The sequence below is a fragment of the Dromiciops gliroides genome, chromosome 5 (genome assembly GCF_019393635.1).
Source record: "Dromiciops gliroides isolate mDroGli1 chromosome 5, mDroGli1.pri, whole genome shotgun sequence".
NCBI lineage: Eukaryota > Metazoa > Chordata > Mammalia > Microbiotheria > Microbiotheriidae > Dromiciops > Dromiciops gliroides.
In genome coordinates this window covers 153285573-153297252 of record NC_057865.1, presented here as the reverse complement: position 1 = coordinate 153297252, position 11680 = coordinate 153285573, and positions in this window count along the sequence as shown.

The following is an 11680-nucleotide window of genomic DNA, read 5'->3' as shown; positions in this document are numbered from 1 at the left end:
AGGTCAAATGGCATTATGAGTAAATTGGACTCAAGCAAAGCAGAGTTTTGCAAAGTTGTTAGCCTCACTCTCTCTTCTTGAATCACTGAAGTCCAGCAGCAGGAACAAAAGTTAAGACAACTTGCAATGGCCCAAGATACAGGGGATGACATTGGCATCTTTGAGGACTGACCAAGTTCTGTTTCATATCAACTGCTTCAGCCACTTTCACGGCCATTGGAACAATTTTTTTCATCTCTCCATTCTGCTGAGGAAAGTTTTCATAAATGGACACACACAATACACATATATACATTCATGTACATATTTTTTGTTTCGTCAATTCACTAGTGTCTGACTTTTCGTGACCCCATTTGGGGTTTTCTTGGTTTCCTTCTCCAATTCATTTTATAGAAAAGAAGCTGAGGTAAGCAGAATTAAGTGACTTACCCAGGGTCACACAGCTAGTAAATGTCTGGTGCCAGATTTTAACTCAGGTCTTCCTGACTCCAGGCTCTGCACTCTCTTCACTGTGCCATGTCACTGCATTTTTGAGTGTGTATATCAATGCTTGCATGTGTATATGTATGTATTCACACATATATATACACATATGTCTGTGTACATGTATATTCATATGTGTACACACATATACATACATTTCTTTACATGCTGTCTCCCCAGATGTAATGTAAGCTCCTTTGCAGGAACTATTTTTCCCTTTCTTTGTATCCCCAGTTGTTGGCATGATGCCCATAACATAGTACATGCTTAATAACTGCTTGGTGATTGATGGGCTGATTGAATCAACTGACAAAATTTCAACTTACAAATTTTTAGGAAGATATCCATAAAGAGTCAGCTTCTAGGAGGTGGCATTATAAATGAATACAGAGCTCTCACAGACACATAAAAGTTAAACCTACTCCTTAGACTTTATAGGAATCAATTAAGGATCAAGTAGTGATCTTCTAAGTACAGACCATATCAAATTTTGGAATGGAGTTTTGTATTTTATATGAATCCTGCTGTATAAAGTGTTCTAGAATTTACAACATTTTATAGAAGAGAAGAAAGCCTCCCAGTGAAGAAATGTTTCTTAAAATGAAAGGAAGTTATTTCGCTTCCCATTTAGTTTCTATGCTCATGACTCTTTCCTGCTTCCCACTCTATCCCAGAGACACATAGCATCACTTCTCAGATGGAAAACATCAGTTTATAAGCAAGAGTTATAAATGAACAATAGTTCATGCCTTCTTTTATAAAGTGAATTAAACAGTTTGATCTAAAAGGTTATCTGTTTAGAATCGGGCAGCATGATGGATAAGTGAAGGGAGTAGACATGGTTTTATTGGCATAAGGGACCACAAGGTAAGCAAATTTCCTCTGTCAATAAAGTTTAGTATTTTCTCAGGAATTTATAATCTTAGAAAATTTCCTAAAACACTGAGAGATCAAAGGACTTAGCCAGGGTCTTACAGACAAAATTTATTATAGGCAAAACTTGAATCTAATTCCGACAACAATAAAGTTAACTCTTTCCATTATGCTACATTGCCTCTTGTGGCATCAAAAAGTCAATAAAAATATAGTTCTGTTAATCACTGTTACTGATTACTCTGTATAATTAAGTTAATGAGACTTGAAAAGCAAGACAACTGCAGGTACATGAAATCCTGTGGATAAAAATTAAGGCTTTAGTATATTATGACTTTCACTTTACATAAGGAAACAAGAAAAACCAGATTGTACTAAAAAAATTCAAGAGGTCAGAAGCAGGTTAGAAAAACGAAGTCTTGCTCTGATAGACTCTATCCTTGAACCAAGCCTTTTGGAAACAAAACAATTGTGCATGTTATAACCACATGCTCACATGGCTGATACCACAGTTTGTTTGCTTTAAGGGAAAACATCTTTAAATAAAAAGGAATGCAAATTTAAATCTAAATTTATTGTCTTAAATTACATGATGCTAAAGTCTTTTGTATCTTGGCTTTTGTTCAAGGTTCTTTGCAAAGCTGATTTCTTTTCTCTGTAACTGATAGCTCAGTTAGCTAAAACATAATCCTAATGGAGCCAAATCCTCAGAACTTAAAAAGAGAAAAATTTAATTGATGTAAGTTCAATATATAAATCTATTTTGGTTTAGCATGTGTATATGTATGTATATGCCAATATATGAATATATAGAAATTATGTGTGTATATCAGATATCTTCTAGGTCTTGTTTATATCATGACTACCAATGGAATATTTAGGCTATCTATGTTAATCCTAGCTCTTGCCAGATGATGGCCTATCCTCATTTTCATAAAGTACATCTACTGAGTAATATTAATAATATCCCTTATAGAACTATGAAAAGATACAAATTAATGTTACCTCCAATTTCTACCATATTGATTTTATGCTACATTGATTTTTATAATTGAGTTAGTTATCTGCCTGAGCTCACCTTGCTCAGAAATGCAGTTTTCCCTCCTGAATTAGTTTAAAAGTAAGGTTGAAAAGAAAATTTGCTATAATTCATGCCCTTGACCCCGGGCCATTTGCTTGTTGTCTGTAAGCCCCAATGGACTTAATCTGGTGCCACCCCCAATAGATATGTTGCCTGCCCTTGTTCAATTAGGGGACGTTTGTTTTCTCCCAAGGGGACAGCAAACTTAGTAGTACTGATCTCCTAGCCAAAAATACAAGATTCCCTAATACAATCAACACTACTTAATTGTTGGAGAGGCATGTGATTAACCACTCACTTCTCCTCATATAGTCAATATACTGTCCCCAAAGTACCAAGACCCCTGCCCTCCTTTCCTGCATGTCAATAATGAGGGTCCCCCCTTTCTCACTGGGGTCACTGGCTTTGTGCAGGTTACCAGAGTGGCCCATTTTGTTAACAGTTATTCATGTAACTGTTAATAAATTGATCTTTCTCAGAGTCTATACCTCAGTCTATTATATTTCCTCACCACATAACTCTTGAACCCTAGGTCATCACTGGAAATATAATCAAGTATATTTGTACCCATTATGGGTTTATGCCCTATTCCCTTTTGTTAAACACATAGGTTTGATTCCTTAGAGTTATACAGCATTTTCAGGTATACAGCATCTCCAGGAAAACAGGACACCTTTGAAAATGACATGCTAAATGTATTATGTAATTAAAAAGAAAAACAAATTGTACATAACATAGATCAACAGTTTCTTTTACAGCTCTGTTTTAATGCAAATGTGGAGGTGTTTGTATTGGTTGTTTTGTTAATTTCTGAATTTGTTTTTTATTTTCAAAAAATGAAAAAGGTCTTTGTATGAGGACACAGCTTAAGATCATTAAAAACAATGAACAATTGATCAAATGCAATATTGTCTTCCTCCTAGTCAGTGCTAAACCCAAATAATTATGCATTTGTAGTGTCTTCTGGGGTAGATAATAGATAGCTAGATAAATAGAGATCATATACACATAGATTATAGTTGGAGATGAGGGCACAGGTAGGTATGCTAATGTGCTAATTTAAGGAACTGGTCATTCACCTGTGAGTCAGAACCAGAATGGTAGACATTTTTAATCTGTAAGTGTTTTTCCCCTTGTATTTATTTCCTACTTGGTCAATCCCTTTTGAAAAAATCACACCTCTCAATGAGAAAGCCCTGCAATGTTCTGGGGCTTCATGAGATCACTACAATATCATCCGCAAATGAGAACATCTCAATGACCTCACCATCTCTAGGGAAACCATCTTCCATTTGGATCACAATACATTCTCCATTACACTGAAAAAAATTCTCCTTATTTTTAACACCTCTATACATCTGGTGAAGTTATGTGGCTCAGCCAATGAATCATGAAAATATCATAAGCTCCAAGAATCAAAATTGAGGGTTACACAAATGGCAATGGATAGATAGTTGCCTGGCAGGTTTAAATAGACTATGTCATGTTGCTAAGGACCAATTATGGGCAAGAAACTGTATACAGAACATTAAGTAAGAGAATCACGGATGTAAAATTTGGTGGACCAGTGAAGCAACGAGAGGAACAGATGTAAGGTCTGAATATTGCACTGGTAATATGAAGATACTTAGAGGTAGGCCTCCTGAATGCTGTGTCACAGGGTGTACCGAGACAACTGTTAAATTTTCAATGTGAGCCTTCAGGGATTAGAAAATGCTCCAAATCAGAGCTTGATTTATTGTTTTGTTGATTGTCTAGACTCAAAAAAGTGATAAAGAAAATGTTAATTTTGCAGATTAAATTTAAAGGTGACTCAAGTTTATTTCTTTTTTTTTAGTCAGTTGTTAAACATCTACCAACATGCCTCTGGTTGTGTGATTTTGTTTGGAAGGTTTATAGAAGTCATGGGTGAAAGAGTTAAAGGATAAGAAAAGCATAGTTAGCTTGTGATCTGCATAGTCTGTGAAGGTCTTCACACTGATAAAGTCACAGATTGAGTGGAATATTTGGTTTTTCTACATAGATCATCTTGCTGCATTCTGATAATAATAGTAATAATAATAATCAATAACAATAATAACATGTATATATCACTCACTATGTGCCAGGCGTTATGCTAAGAGCTTTACAATTATTGTCTCATTTGAACCTCACAACAACCCTGGGAAGCAGATGCTATTATTACACTCAATATACAAATGGAGAAAATGAGGCAAACAGAGATTAAGTGACTTGCTCAGGGTTACACAGATAGTTAGTATTGGAGGCTGGATTTGGCCTTGGGTATTCCTGACTCCAGAACCAGCACTCTATCTACTGCACCGTCCAGCTGCCCTTAATAACACTATGCTACAATAAAGTAATTGCCTCTAATAATACAGCCAAGTATCCAGGTAAAAACTTAAACCCAGTTCCCTCCTGCTCATTCAGAGTTATTTTACTATGGTATACTCTCTCAAACCCAGCCAATAAGCGGCCATGTGTGTAGTATTATTTTCAGCAATCAAGGTGAAAACATACAGGGTATTCTGCTTAATAAATATTTTGTTTTTCAGTTACCTTTCAGTCATAGCTGACTCTTTAAAACCTCATCTGGTGTTCTCTTTGCAAAGATACTGGAGTGGTTTGCCAATTTCTTCTCAGGTTCATTTTATAGACAAGGTAATTGAGGCAAAAAGGGTTATGTGACTTACCTGGGGTCACACATCCAAGAAGTGTCTGAAGTCACATTTGAACTCAGGAAGATGAGTATGTCTGACTCCATGTCCAGCACTCTATCCACTGAGCCACTTAGCTGCTCTCTTAATGAAGATTAAACTACAGGAACTAGAATCTGTAAATAATGGAAAATAATAGTTACTCATAGGAAACCTGTGATTTCAACCCAGAATAAAATTAAATAACTATTTTGGTGAGTAACTCATTCCCTAAACACATCTACTACTATTTTATGAATTGTATGCACTTCAGAGACAAGTCCTCGATGATATACATGTTTCATGGTACTTGTAATCAAAGGTGAGGACCAGGTATTAGCTGATAGTGGCTGATAGGTGGGAATTAACAAACACTGAAGCAGTTGGCAGATGCTATTTTTAAGTTAGCCTCTTCATAGAGAACACAAACAATTGCATATCATGGCAATTGTTTTGTCAGGTATTTATGATTCATATGATTGCTCTCCATTTGTTTATTGAGAAAGGTAGACTTTTGCCTTCTATCTTTCAGACCACATTGTAAATGTCTTCAAAGTAAGGTGCTATGGAACAAACTGGTATATTTTTAGAACTTAGAGCTATATTTCAATGTCATTTTAAAATCCCACTTATAAAACCACAAAGCTGAAAGGAGAGGAGGGAGGAAAGACTTGTCTAGAGCTCCTTGGAAGAATCTGGAAGAGTAAAGTATTATTATAATATGCCATACTCATTATTATTAGCAGGAACAGTGACTTCTAGTCTCATAAGTAATATACTAATTATCAGGGCTCAAAATTATGTTAGCTCACTACTTGTAACTGACTCATTTAACTCAGAAATCAGATCACATGGTTCTAAATAAAGAGTTGGCAGGCATTCCTCTACCCCACTGCCGTCTCATTTTTTTTCTTTTTTTAACCCAATTTGGCAACACACCAGTCTTTTCAGCAATTGCTGAAGGTTTTTTTAAAAGTAAATTCTAATATTTGACATCATCTCTGATGTTCTGGTTAATCAAATAACCAGAGGTAGAGTGTCATATTGGAAAGAGCACTGAATTAGAAAGAATTCTACTTCTCTCTTTGTCATCAATTTGCTCAATCCCACTGTGTCTCGGTTTATTAATCTTTAAAATAAGGGGGGGTTAGTTTATCTTAAAAGTATCTTCCAGCTCTACTATTCTGTGTTTCAATGCTATATTCTGACTGGGCAATTTTTACAAAAGTGTAATATAGTCATCTACACATGGAGCAGACAGTAGTTTGAAGAACCCATGAATTCATCAACTTGAGTAGGCCCTCCACAGGAATGATTTCAACTCATCTGGGCCATTTCATCCTATGTGATTTTTGCATTCTAGTTAACAAGAAAGAGGCCTTTTTCAAGATTCTTTTATATTCCAGAAGTACCAATGTGGGGCTTGGTCTGTCCACCTGTTATCCATTGTTCTCACTTCCACCTTTCCAAATTATATGATTACTGGATTAACCTTTAATCTTGCTTCTTGAGCACAAGTCTTCATTGGTTATATGCTGTGAAAAATTTACGCCTACCATCTGTCTTTAATACCCTTTGGGTTACCTGAAATTAAATTCTTTGGAAATTGTGGTTTGAAGCCATATAGCATTACTGGAAATACATTGGTATTAAATATGTTATTTTTGTCAGAGATCAAAGTGCTGAACAATTTCCAATAAAGAATTTAGCTCATTCTCCTCTCTATCCAATCGTAGGGCCAACTTTAATACCTGCCCAAGATATATGTATTTATATTGTTAAACTCAATGGACTCCTCATTTGATTTCATCTCCTAATGCAGAAAATAGGCATTCTTCACTTACTTGTTTGTTACTATGTTGATTTGTTTCCCTATAAGGTTGTTAAAACACTCTTTTTGATGGACTCAGATCTCATTCAGTAATCCCTTTAACATTCTAGACAGGGGGAAGGGAATCTCTGAATATAGCCAAATAATAATTCAAAAAGTGAAGCCAAGTAATACAAAACAAAATATGTAAGAGAAAGAGCAGGACCAAGAATGAATAAAGAAATAAACAAATGTTGTAGCTGGATGGAGGTTGGGTATCCTAAGTTGAAGTAGTAAGACTCTTGCCTAACTGGAAACACTAGACTAGTAACTGATGGATAAATGCATTGCTTCCATCAGATGCCACTATAGAGTGAGTCAATTTCGAGGCTGTACAGCTAAGTCTAACCCCACACAAACAGGAATACATTGCCTCAACCTTAAAGAATCTGAAGAAGTGACTAGCAAGCACTCGTGGAGAATGAAATATGAGTCTTCATAGATTATTTCCTCTCCATGGAGGATGGAGAGAGGGAGGGAGAGAGGGAAGGAGGGAGAGAGAGAGAAATACAGAGTTACAGAGCTACAGTGATAGATACAGAGATAGGCAAACAGATAGATAGATTACTATTTATTAAGGGTCCACTATGTGCCAGACACTAAGCTAAGCATTGGTAATACAAAAAGAAAGAGACAATAAGGCCCTTGCCCTCAAGGAACTTACATTATAATGGGGAAAAGCCGATATATAAAGAGGACCTGGAAAGTTTATGTTTTGGAAGAAGGGCACTCAGCTGGTGATGAGAAGAATGAGGATCCAAAGAAGGATTTGAGCTATGAGTCGGGTGGAGCTGCATTGGAATATTTCCTAAAATAATTGCCCTAAGTAAGAAGAAGCCAATCAGGAGTGCAGGGCCTCAAGCAGAGATTTTTCTAGCATGGGAAGGTGGCTGACAAGGAGGAAGAAAAGGCCAGGGAGTGAGCTGAGGTGTGAGTGAGGTTTAAGAGCCATGTGAGTTAGCTAGGGCACTGAGGACATCCTTGGAGTTTAGTTAATTAGGCATAGAATGATATTTACAATGAAGTAGCCAAGGTGCAATAAATATAATTTCCTCCTTCCCTTGACACTCTCTCCCCAAAACACACACACACACACACACACACACACACACACACACACAAACAAACACATAGTAGCAGGGAATGGTATGGAATACTGAGAGAAAGTTTTTTTTTCTAAAATGAGTATTTTATTGATTATTTAACATTGCTATAACTTCCCAATGTTTACACTGTCTTTTTATGGATTCTTTCTTTGTAATAAAAGTAAAATTAAGTAAAAAATAAAATTAAGTAAAAAAAAACACTCATTGGTTGTATTTACCAAAATGGACTGTAACGATTGGAATGACGCCACCTGCTGGATACTTACTGTAGAAGAGTTCTGCCCATGAAGCGAAGGTCTTTGAGGGCAAGACCAGGAGTCTTTTCTTTGGCGGGGAGGAAGTGACGCAGACTAGTGGGAGGAGGAAGGAAGAGACTGGCGCTGACTCTCGCGCTCTCTTTCCTCTGGACTCTGGCGGAGAAGGGAGCTAGAAATGCGCTCTCCCTTTAATAGATAGGAATCTAGACCTTTCTCTCTCTCTTTACCAAATTCTTATTCTCCTTAATAAATGCTTAAAAGTCTAACTCTTGCTAAAGCTTATAATTTATTGGCGACCACTCATTAAATATTTTAGACAGACTAGCTAGAATTTTAGCCCTTAACAATACTTCATTGCATACCTGTAGCATACCACCTTTCTGCCAAGAGAAGGGAAGTTTACTTGACTTCCATTGTGTGATGTTTAAAACCTAAATTGTGTTTGCCTTAAATTAGAAGCTTCAGCACCAGTCTTTGGGCATTAAACATTTATTAAAGCATGCAGGTGTTCACAAGGAGTTCAGAAAGTTAAGAAAAAGCCTATCTCGCTTAGAATTCCAGCCCGGTTGGGTTCTTCCTCAAGTCCTCCTCCAGAAGCCTGCTTTAATCAGGAACTGTCCAGCAAGCTGACTGTGGAAGCTTTTTATAGTTCTGGAACAGAGGCGGTCCTTACACACTGCTTCAAGCTGTTTGGTTGGCACCATCCAAATCCATTGGTTCTGAAGGTGTTCTCAAGGTGTGATTACAATCCAGTTAACTTGAAGTAGGCTAATCAGCAGTTAATCACTCTCACTGGATTCAATCAGTCTAGAGTAATCTCCAGGTGGGTCTTTGAGTATCTGCTAAATCTCATTATTTCATCACAGTTGTTAGGATTTTTTCCTAGCAAAGGTCAAACAGAATGTTGGGAGACCATACTGGATATTTATTTAGAAATGACATTTCATTTTATTACTTTATTTTTTTTCCATTTCTTAAAGTTAGCAATTATATTTAATTTGCAAAAACCTCTAGGTTCTATTTGAAACTTATATACCACAAACTGCCTCATTCCTAAAGACTCATACCCTTCTCTTAACTAGCAGACCACCTACCCTTCCATTTTTCTTGAAATTTTCTATATATACAATCTTCCATATTGGAAACTTCTTGCTTTGTTTCACACTCAACTTGACCTTTACAGCCAATCACCTCCATCTCCTTTGTGGCCTCAAAGGAGTTTTAACAATATGACTTGCCTGAAGGAGACCATGATCCTTCTCTTAATACCTGGACAATGGAACTGAAACATCTCTATAGGTCTAAAGAAAAAAGAATTAAATAACTTGAGTTTCACAAATCCTGACCCAGTAATTAACTATTCTTTGGTGCCTGTGATATATCCTTTTCCTTTAACCTTTTTCCCTCATGGTCACTGGTCTCAAGTTAAACCTTAAGGCTTCCCCTATGAGAGTTAAAATAAGCCCATTATAAAAACAAGACTTTTAGTATCATTGGCCAGTATGTCTCTTTTGTGAAAATGTTATGCCCTGAAGCACTTAATACATTTTAATAAGGACAGACAAGGTGGAATAGTAGAAAGAGCTAGCTAGCCTTGGAGTAAGGATAACCAAGGTTCAAGTCCCACTGCTAACATATATAACCATGGCAAATCACCTAATCTTTCAGTGCTCAATTCAACTAATTATCTAACTTGTAGAAATTTCTCATTGTATTTGGTAAAGGGACTCAGCTCTCTGGGCACTCCCTATAGTGATGAAATTACATATATACAGAAAAAATGAAAAAGTTATTCCATAATGGTTTTATAGAAATTTGTAAACACAAGTAATGTTAAACATATAGAGTTATGCAATCCATTTATAATGACTTAAGTAACTACCAGTCCTGGGTCCCAGAGAGAATATTTTTAAAGAAATTATTCACATATAGTTTTCTATATTTTATCATCACTAGTCATTTTTCCAAGATTGGCCTACATTTTTTTTCATATCTCTGTAGTAGAAGTAAGCATCAACAATGTCATTTTTGTCAATTGGAGCTGTGATTTCATTGGTGTTTAGGGAACTCCTAGTGAAAAAACTTCCACTATCACTGCATTTCAACAACTGTTGTGCATGGAACTTCATAGTCTTAGAGAGCTGTCTGGAACATTAACGGCCTATGTGAATTTCAGTGCTATACAGCCTATAGGAGGAAGATATAGGATTTGGGTACAATTCTTCCTGATTCAGAGGGAAGGAGAAGGGGAAAAATGGGAAGAGGAGGGGAGGAGAGGAGAGGAGAGGGAGATTGAGCTTTTTGGCACATATTCTGAGAACCCATTTGAATTTGTGGATTCTGATTATATATACTTTATCTAGATTTTAGTGAAGTCTTTGGAAAAATGTCCCATATTATTATTCTGGACAACATGAAGAGATATAGGATAGACATTGTTACTCTTAGGTGGTGATTTGATGTCAATCTGGAAGGAAATCTCTAAGGGATCTGTTTGGCGAGGTAATGGAAAACATTTTTACTAATGACTTAGATAACAGCAATAATGAAATAATTATTCAATTTTTAAATTACACAAAGCCAGGAAAACAACAAAACAAACAAGATCCAAAAGACCACAAAAAGCTAAAATGCCCAACCAAATCTAATTGGATTAAATGAAATGTGTTACACTTAGGTTCAAATGAGTCACTTCACACAAGTACAAGATGGTGGAGACATCATTAGAAAACAGTTCATCTGAAAAGTATCTAGGCATTTTAGTGCACTTAATGTCAATAACACTGGCATATGACAGACAATAAAACGTATGCAATATTATCTTGAATTAAGGGAAAGCTATATAGAGGTCAGTCCACAGGGACATGATTTCCCATTGTAACTTGTCCTCATCAGACCACATCTAGAATGTCATGTTTAGTTCTGGGCACCTCATTTTAAGAAGGACATTGAGAATCCAGAGAAGGTAAACAAGGATAGTGAAACTTTACTAATATTTGCCATGTGGAAGGGGGAATTCATAATATTTTGCTTGGTCCCACAGGCTGAATAAAGAATGAAAAGTTAATGGAAATTGCAATGAAGCAAATTTAGGTGTCCAAAAAAAATGTATGTATGTATGTGTGTACACACACACATTATCTATCTATCTATCTAAATATCTATCTATCTATTTCACTCAGAGCTAAAAAAAAAAAACCACCACCTTAGAAATGGAATGAACTACTTTAGGAATGAGTTAGTTGCTCTTCAGGCAAAGACCCAATCATCACTTGTCAGGAATCATGTAGAGAGGGTTTTTGCTTAGGTATGAT